Below are 10399 nucleotides of genomic sequence, written 5' to 3'. Positions count from 1 at the left end.
ATCCATGGACCGCTCCTCTGTGTCATACATCCGGGACAGTGCATCTGCCTTAGCGTTCTGGGAACCTGGTCTGTTGGAGAGAGTGAAAACAAAACAGGTAAAGAACGGCCCACTTTGCCTGGTAAGGGTTCAGTCTCCTCGCCACCCGGATGTACTCCAGATTGCGGTGGTCAGTCCAGATGAGAAAAGGGTGTATAGCCCCCTCAAGCCAATGTCTCCACGTCTTCAGAGCCTTGACAACAGCTAACAGCTCCTGGTCCCCCACATCATAGTTTTGCTCCGCCGGGCTGAGCTTCTTCGAAAAGAAAGCACAGGGGCGGAGCTTTGGTGGCATGCCCGAGCACTGAGAGAGCACGGCTCCTATCCCAGCCTCGGAAGAGTCCACCTCCACTATGAACGCCACAGAGGGATTGGGATGAGCCAGCATGGGAGCCGAGGTAAACAGAGCCTTCAGGTGACCAAAAACCCTGTCCGCCTCAGCCGACCACTGTTAACGCACCGGTCCCCCCTTCAGGAGTGAGGTAATGGGAGCTGCTACCTGACCAAAACCCAGGATAAACCTCCGATAGTAGTTGACAAACCATAGAAACCACTGAACTTCCTTTACCGTGGTGGGAGTCAGCTAATAACGCAAGGCTGAAATGCGGTCACTCCCCATCTACACCCCTGAAGTGGAAATGCGGTACCCTAGGAAGGAGATGGACTGTTGGAAGAACAGACATTTCTCAGCCTTGACGTACAGGTCATGCTCCAACAGCAACAGTCGACCAAGCACCCCGCGCACCAGGGACATACAGTGGGGCAAGAAAGTATTTAGTCACCCACCAATAGTGCAAGTTCTCCCACTTAAAAAGATGAGAGAGGCCTGTAATTTTCATCATAAGTACACTTCAACTAAGACAGACAAAATGAGGGAAAAAATCCAGAAAATCACATTGTAGGATTTTTAATGAATTTATTTGCAAATTATGGTGGAAAATAAGTATTTGGTCAATAACAAAAGTTTCTCAATACTTTGTTATATAACCTTTGTTGGCAATGACAGAGGTCAAACGTTTTCTGTAAGTCTTCACAAGGTTTTCACACATTGTTGCTGGTATTTTGGCCCATTCCTTCATGCAGATCTCCTCTAGAGCAGTGATGTTTTGGGGCTGTTATTGGGCAACACGGACTTTCAACTCCCTCCAAAGATTTTCTATGGGGTTGAGATCTGGAGACTGGCTAGGCCACTCCAGGACCTTGAAATGCTTCTTACGAAGCCACTCCTTCATTGCCCGGGCAGTGTGTTTGGCATCATTGTCATGCTGAAAGACCCAGCCACGTTTCATCTTCAATGCCCTTGCTGATGGAAGGAGGTTTTCACTCAAAATCTCATGATACATGGCCCCATTCATTCTTTCCTTTACACGGATCAGTCGTCCTGGTCCCTTTGCAGAAAAACAGCCCCAAAGCATGATGTTTCCACCCCCATTCTTCACAGTAGGTATGGTGTTCTTTGGATGCAACTCAGCATTCTTTGTCCTCCAAACACGACGAGTTGAGTTTTTACCAAAAAGTTATATTTTGGTTTCATCTGACCATATGACATTCTCCCAATCGTCTTCTGGATCATCCAAATGCTCTCTAGCAAACTTCAGACGGGCCTGGACATGTACTGGCTTAAGCAGCCGTTGTCTCCCCCCTGTGACAGAGGATACACGTGACTCCTGGGAAGTGCTGTGTCTACCAGGAGATTTATCGCACAATCCCCCTGTCGTTGGGGTGGTAACTTAGTCGCCCTCTTCTTACAGAAGCCGAGAGACAAATTAGCATATTCTGTAGGGATGCGCACGGTGGAGACCTGGTCTGGATTTTCCACCATAGTCGCACCGATGGAAACCCCTACACACCTCCCTGAGCACTCTCATGACCACCCCTTGAGAGCCCTTTGTTGCAACGAAATAGTGGGGTCATGACAGGCCAACCAGGGTAGGCCCAGCACCACGGGAAACGCAGGAGAATCAATAAGGAAGAGACTGATTCTCTCCTTGTGACCCTCCTGCGTAACCATGTCTAGTGGAGCGGTGGCCTCCCTAATTAGACGGCCACAGATGGTACAGGGAATGACCCCTCCTCCTTTCACCCTAAGCGGAAGAATCCGCGGTCCCAGCTACAAGCGCTAACCGCGTCACGGGCTGCGTTCAAGCCCTCAGGAAACCCTGCTAGCTCGATAGGCAGATAGCTAGCAGTTAGGCTAGCTGCTACGCCAAATACCTCCTCAGACCCGGCCTTGGTCGGCAGGATCACTGGACAGAAAGTAGCGTTCCCAGCAACTGATACCAACTGCAATTGATGCCAGGATGCAAACTAAAAAGTTAGTTAGCTACTAAGAAACTTTCCAGTACACTTTTAAAACAACACATTTTCCAAAACAACAAACCTTGACTTGGAAGAGTTGCAGTGCTGGATAGCTTTAGCCAGCAAGCTAACATAAATAGCATTCCTTTCTGTTTGATCCAGGTGTTTAAGTAGGCTAACTTAGCTAGCTGCATTAGCTAGCTAGGGAAGTTAAAGTGAAAAAAGATATAATAATATAGCCAGCTCTCTCTCTCTCTCTCTGATGCTTCTCCTTAATTTTGGAGGAAATTACTTTATGAAAAACTCTTCAACTATTGTTTTTCTCTCTCTTTTATTCAATTCTCTGATCCTTTGATTGGCTGGACAATATGTCAGTTCATGCTGCAAGAGCTCTGATAGGTTCAAGGACGTCCTCCAGATGTCATCATAATTAATGTGTAAGTCTATGGAAGGGGGTGAGAACCATGAGCCTCTTAGATTTTGTATTGAAGTCCATGTACCCAAAGGAGGACGGAAAATAGCTGTGGCTACAACATGGTGTTATCCAAGAGATGCTATTTAGGCTACTGTTGATCTGCATTGCAACACAGTGTGTTTTTATCAGTTATTTGGTGACCTAAATATATTTAGTATAGTTTTATCTAAATATGATAACTTTTTCATGTTTCACTATAAAAAATAAAACAATTGTTCACTGAGTAGGATGGTCCTCCCCTTCCTCCTCTGAGTAGTCTACAGTTACAGTCTACAGTGTATTTCTGATCAAATGTTTTAAAAAATAATGGACAAAAAAAATTGCTTTTCTTTCAAAAACAAGGACATTTCTAAGTGACCCCATACTTTTGAACAGTAGTGTACCATTGCAAAAATGTCTAAAAAACAGATTTTGCTTTGTTATTATGAGGCATTGGTAGTAGATTGATGAGGATTTTTTAAAATTCCATTTTAGAATAAGGCTGTAATGTAACAAAATGTGGAAAAAGTAAAGGGGTCTGAATTTGATCTTTATTTAACTAGGCAAGTCCGTTAAGAACAAATTCTTATTTGTTAGGTTAGAATGGTATATAAACTAATGTACATGGTATTTTGAGCAGAGCTCTCGGGAATAAAAGCTATTGATTAATTTTGAGACTGATCTTTGTCTATTTTATGCAAATAACAACCTTACAAACTTACAAAATAAAAATGGACAAAGTGTTTTGCTTTGTTATAATTGAATTGGTTAACGAACAAATAGGAATTACATTCCTCTAACAATGGGGTAATGATGTTAGGGACAATATAGGGTTAATTACAAAAAAATATTTGCTGAAATAATAACAGCTTGGCAAAAATATAATTTTTGTAATGGCAATCCTGGTTATAAAGTGCCTTTGGAAAGTATTCAGACACCTTGACTTTTCCAGATTTTGTTACGTTACAGCCTTATTTCAAAATGGATTACGTTTTTTTAAATCCTCCGCAATCTACACACAATACCCCGTCATGAAAAAGAAAAACAGGTTTTTATAAATGCAAATTTATACAACATTTTAAATTGAAATACCTTACTTACATAAGTATTCAGACCCTTTGCTAGGGGTTGGGGCGGCAGGTTGGACAAGTAACCCGAAAGGTTGCAGGATCGAATTCCCGAGCTAACAAGGTGAAAATCTGTCATTCTGCCTCTGAACAAGGCAGTTAACCCACTGTTCCTAGGGTATCATTGAAAATAAGAATTTGTTCTTTACTGACTTGCATAGTTAAATAAAGGTTAAAAAAATGAAATTCAGTTCAGGTGCATCCTGTTTCTATTGATCATCCTTGAGGTGTTACTACAACTTGATTGGAGTCCACCTGTGGCAGACATTATTTGGAAAGGCACACATCTATATAAGGTCCCACAGTTGACAGTGCATGTCAGAGCAAAAACCAAGCCATGAGGGCGAAGGAATCGTCCATAGAGCTCCGAGACAGGATTGTGTCGAGGCACAGATCTGGGGAAGGGTGCCAAAACCTTTCTGCAGCATTGAATAACACAGTGGCCTCCATCATTCTTAAATGGAAGAATTACTTAGTAGCAATGCAAATATCATGGTACAGCTATATGGATACTCAATCACTATGGTACTTTTTATGATATATTATGATAAATAGAATTGAAATTTGTATCTTTTTATGTTAAATGGTGAAATAAGTATAGCAAGTTATATTTGTAATGGCTTAGATAATAACAAAAAACGATGAGTATTTTCCTGGCTAAAAGCGAAGTAATATAATATCTATTGTTGACAGGAAACTTATTCAACCATTTTAGATGAAGTTGTGTGGAAATATACAGTGCCTTGCGAAAGTATTCGGCCCCCTTGAACTTTGCGACCTTTTGCCACATTTCAGGCTTCAAACATAAAGATATAAAACTGTATTTTTTTGTGAAGAATCAACAACAAGTGGGACACAATCATGAAGTGGAACGCCATTTATTGGATATTTCAAACTTTTTTAACAAATTGGGCGTGCAAAATTATTCAGCCCCTTTACTTTCAGTGCAGCAAACTCTCTCCAGAAGTTCAGTGAGGATCTCTGAATGATCCAATGTTGACCTAAATGACTAATGATGATAAATACAATCCACCTGTGTGTAATCAAGTCTCTGTATAAATGCACCTGCACTGTGATAGTCTCAGAGGTCCGTTAAAAGCGCAGAGAGCATCATGAAGAACAAGGAACACACCAGGCAGGTCCGAGATACTGTTGTGAAAACGTTTAAAGCCGGATTTGGATACAAAAAGATTTCCCAAGCTTTAAACATCCCAAGGAGCACTGTGCAAGCGATAATATTGAAATGGAAGGAGTATCAGACCACTGCAAATCTACCAAGACTTGGCCGTACCTCTAAACTTTCAGCTCATACAAGGAGAAGACTGATCAGAGATGCAGCCAAGAGGCCCATGATCACTCTGGATGAACTGCAGAGATCTACAGCTGAGGTGGGAGACTCTGTCCATAGGACAACAATCAGTCGTATATTGCACAAATCTGGCCTTTATGGAAGAGTGGCAAGAAGAAAGCCATTTCTTAAAGATATCCATAAAAAGTGTCGTTTAAAGTTTGCCACAAGCCACCTGGGAGACACACCAAACATGTGGAAGAATGTGCTCTGGTCAGATGAAACCAAAATTGAACTTTTTGGCAACAATGCAAAACGTTATGTTTGGCGTAAAAGCAACACAGCTGAACACACCATCCCCACTGTCAAACATGGCGGTGGCAGCATCATGGTTTGGGCCTGCTTTTCTTCAGCAGGGACAGGGAAGATGGTTAAAATTGATGGGAAGATGGATGGAGCCAAATACAGGACCATTCTGGAAGAAAACCTGATGGAGTCTGCAAAAGACCTGAGACTGGGACGGAGATTTGTCTTCCAACAAGATAATGATCCAAAACATAAAGCAAAATCTACAATGGAATGGTTCAAAAATAAACATATCCAGGTGTTAGAATGGCCAAGTAAAAGTCCAGACCTGAATCCAATGGAGAATCTGTGGAAAGAACTGAAAACTGCTGTTCACAAATGCTCTCCATCCAACCTCACTGAGCTCGAGCTGTTTTGCAAGGAGGAATGGGAAAAAATTTCAGTCTCTCGATGTGCAAAACTGATAGAGACATACCCCAAGCGACTTACAGCTGTAATCGCAGCAAAAGGTGGCGCTACAAAGTATTAACTTAAGGGGGCTGAATAATTTTGCACGCCCAATTTTTCAGTTTTTGATTTGTTAAAAAAGTTTGAAATATCCAATAAATGTCGTTCCACTTCATGATTGTGTCCCACTTGTTGTTGATTCTTCACAAAAAAATACAGTTTTATATATTTATGTTTGAAGCCTGAAATGTGGCAAAAGGTCGCAAAGTTCAAGGGGGCCGAATACTTTCGCAAGGCACTGTACTTCTCCCATGGACAAAGAAACTCAAAAGGGTGATGATATTCATTAACAATAATTTTGATCCGAGTGTGCAAATTTTCCAAACAGATCCGCAAGGTCGATGGATGATTTTAAACATGTTATTGGACCATAAACAGATATGGCTCATTCATCTATATGGTCCAAATAATGATGATCCACGCTTCTTGAAAATATATATAATACCGTATCAAACCTACAAGCAATACAAGACTCTATTATCATGGAAGGAGATTATGGTTTTATGGTTTTAAATACCTCAATGGACCGTAAAGGAAATCACACTACAAACTATCACCCTCATGCACTTAAGGAAATCACAAAGCTCATGGATATATTGGAACTAGGGGATATATGGAGTCTTAAATATCCTGACCTAGTGAGATTTAAACATGGTGGAGGCTCAATCAAGCTAGTCGTCTTGACTACTTTCTTATGTCATTCTCAGGTGGCACCACAAGTTTTTAAAAAAAAGTGTTGGTAGGGGACAGAATGTAGTCGGATCATCAAATAATTGGCATATACATTATTCATTTAGAATGTTCATGTAGATGAGGATATTGGAAATTTTATCAACGCCTATTGGATGATAACTTGTTTTTAACTAAGACAGAAGAATTTAAAACAGACTTTTCCCAACATAACATAGGTACAGCAGATCCCCTTATTGTATGGGACACTTTTAAATGCGCCTTTAGAGGCCATGCAATTCAGCAGTCATCTTTAAATAAAAGCAATTTAGGTTAAAAGAGTCCATATTAACAGTAACAGTACAGATAGATAGCAGTAAAAACTGTACCATAGAGGGACAGAATTAAGTCAGAGGAAAAACAAAAATAAATAGAGGAACTTATTCAAGAAAGATCAAGTGTAATATATTATAAAAAATAAAGCGAACTGGATGGAAAATGGGAAAAAATTCACCAAATTATTTTTGGATCATCGACATAGAAATGCTACCAAAAATGATTTACTGAAACTTGTTACAAATGACGGTCACCCATGATTCACCAAACAATATTTTGAAAGAGGAAGCAAAGTACTTTCCTCTATCTCCACAACTTTTTCACACTGACCTTTGTCGATAGCGCCTGATAAATTCAGGTTAGCAATGTTATTGGGAGCAGTAGCAACATGTTTTCCATTCTCCATGGCTGACATATTTTTCAAAAAACTGCAGTAGAAAGGATTATCTATGCATTATGGCAGCTCATTTTATAGACAAGACGCTACACTGCAGACCAATCCAAATTCATCTCTCTGCATGTCCAGCCCCCTCATTATTTCAGCCAATCATGGCTAGTGGGAAGGTTGCTAACTTTTTCTGTGGCTAAACCAACTAGGCTTGTAATTTAACAATTTTATTCATATTTACAGATGGCATACAAGTTTGATATTAAAGCACATGGTCGAGAAGGCATTTCTGCCAAAAAAAGGCATTTTGATATAAATGTTTTTTTTTTATGTTCAAAAGGCTCTCCTGTGAAATCGTGACTTGCGACATATGCTTAGTTTCCTGAATAGGGTCACAAATGTCACCATGCAAACTCTTATCAACAAGTAGCAAGTAACCTAGCAAGTAGAAATTATAGCCTTTCTAGTTTCTTGTGTAAATCATTTATATGATGTATTTCTTGTGTGTATTCTTGTTTATCATTTTTCCAAACTACCTAGCTAGCTACATGCCCTTTGTAGCTGACTAGATAACCTTAGGTTTCTCCGTCGATCAGAAGCAAGGATAGTTCTGTGCTACGTACCGAATTGTAACCACTATTCTGATAAGCACACATGTGCATTTTATCCTTTTCCAGCCTCTGTAAGCGAGAGGTGTCGCTGGAGCTGTGTGATAAGGTAAGCCATGTTTGCTAGCTAGCTGCTAACAAGCTATTTTGGTTATGTCAAAGATCTGTGGTTAGGTAGCAGTTAGATGCTTATGGAATTGTGCTAGATAACCACTGACTGTAGTTACATGTACAATGCACGTTTATTTCCTTACAAGTAAAAAGAAAACCAGCATAGGCTAGCATAACGCTGTTGTGACCTTTTATTATTGACAAGTCCTTTGTGAGCCAGCGAGCTAGTTAATGTTAGCTCACGGCTTGTGTCGTCATACTTTTTCACGTGGTGACATGTTAGCTAACGTTAGCCCACAAGGGCAGGGATATAGCTTGCTAAATATCGCTTGGTGGGTTAGCTAGTTAGGCACCTTGGTTGGCTAGTTGGCTACATTAGCTAATGTTAGCTAGCTAACATTGCACCGTATCTCACCATGGTGTAGTCGGACTTTCCCGACAGGCGCTGACATGCTAACGAATGTGCCTAACGTTAGTGAATAGAGCTAACTAGCTTAAGTTAAATATCCCTGCCCTGGTGGACTAGCTAGCATGTCACCACCCATGTGGTCTTTGTGAAGAGTCTGACTACAGGAATGATGAGCTAACGTAACTAGCTAGCTAAATGTTAGCTAAATATTCCTGCCCTGGTGGGCTAACATTAGCTAGCATGTCACCACGTGGAAAAGTGTGACTACACAAACGAAGAGCTAATGTTAACTAGCTGGCTAGCTAGCTCACAAAGGACTTGTGGGCTCAGTTTTCCCAAGCAAATCAGTAACGGTTTTGTTCCACAAGTGCATATGTTGTAAATGACTGTCGTGTCTTCACTATCCTTAACTGAAGACTGAGTTTTTATCAAAGATTCTCTGTAATTAGTTATTACGCGATTAGACTGATTAATCATGTAACCGTAATTACTAGGAAGTCGGGGCACCAAGGAAACATTCAGATTACAGTTATAATTTCCTAAAATAACATTTTAGATATTTTATCTAATCAATTAGTCTTCGAATTAATGAATTATTTACTTTACCTCACGTTAGTCTCATTCCAAACGTCGTAAATTGTTGGTTATCTGCACAAACCCAGTCTTCACTATGAGTCATCCATACATCAATTGACTTAAATCATTTATTTATTACTAACTAAGTAATTCACATAAATGCATAAACAAACAAACAAGGTAAATGTGGTTACATGAAATGATTGGAGAATGTGCCCTAGTGGGCTAAACCGGCATGGCGGCTTGTTTGACAAAAGGGGAAGTGGGGGTCGACTAAGAAGTCACTACAGAGTGATAATTATAACAATTGAAATGCTAATCCTTTGCACATGAATGCTCACTCATTCGGGAACAATTGCAATCAATATATATATTTACACTCAGTGTGTCGTCTTGATCGCTGGTGAAAAGTTCATTTCTTTTGTAGTATTGTCCGTCTCTCTCCCTCTCGGTTTTGGTTAGAGGGGATTGTTCAGAGTGACATTCATTATAGAATGGATGTTTCGGCGGTTGTCGTTCTTCGCGTTCAATGATACCAAATTCCTAGCTGCAGACTAGTAATTCATATCAAAGACTTGTTCTTATTCTGTCGGTATCGATAGTCTAAGAGTTTAACCACGTGGTATGGCTAAAAGATTCAGCAATGGTCTACAACCTTTGTCCTCCTAATGGAGAAAAACATGGTCTGCAACCTTTAGCTATCTCGTAATTGAGGTAAGCTCGGTCTGCTGATCGAAAACCCAAGTGGGTTTTTTATTTGGAATGGCAGAAAAGGCTGTCCCAGGATGTCTGACCCTAACTGGGCTCAGGGGCGGTCCTCTGATTTAGTTCAAATCCAAATCCCTTTTTGAGTTTTCCTTCATTAAACAGTCCAAAATCACATTGTAAAATTGTGTAAACAGTATCATACTCACTCATTCATCTTATACAGCAATTACATGTAAACCCTATATCTGGGGCTATTATATAAACATCGTTATGGTAATGTGGCCACACCGTCTCCCATGAGCTTCCCAAGTTGTGACAAACGGACCAGTTCGTAGCTGGATTCTTCACCGATCTTTTATACTTTCTCCGGAACATGAAATTTGTTTGTACCTCAAGTTCTGTGAGGTGGAAGGATTTCCTTTGTCCTCTATGAAAATATACTCTCTCTATACTAAGTGGCAGCGTCTTCTCAGGAATTTACGACCTCTGACCACAGCAGCCTAGTTGAAGGAGGTAAGGGGGAGGCAGGGAGAGGGGGATGGGGTTGCTATACCCAAAGAGGCCAACGTCATGAC

The sequence above is a fragment of the Oncorhynchus mykiss genome, chromosome 17, assembly GCF_013265735.2.
Source record: "Oncorhynchus mykiss isolate Arlee chromosome 17, USDA_OmykA_1.1, whole genome shotgun sequence".
NCBI classification, from domain to species: domain Eukaryota; kingdom Metazoa; phylum Chordata; class Actinopteri; order Salmoniformes; family Salmonidae; genus Oncorhynchus; species Oncorhynchus mykiss.
This window is presented reverse-complemented; position numbering follows the sequence as displayed.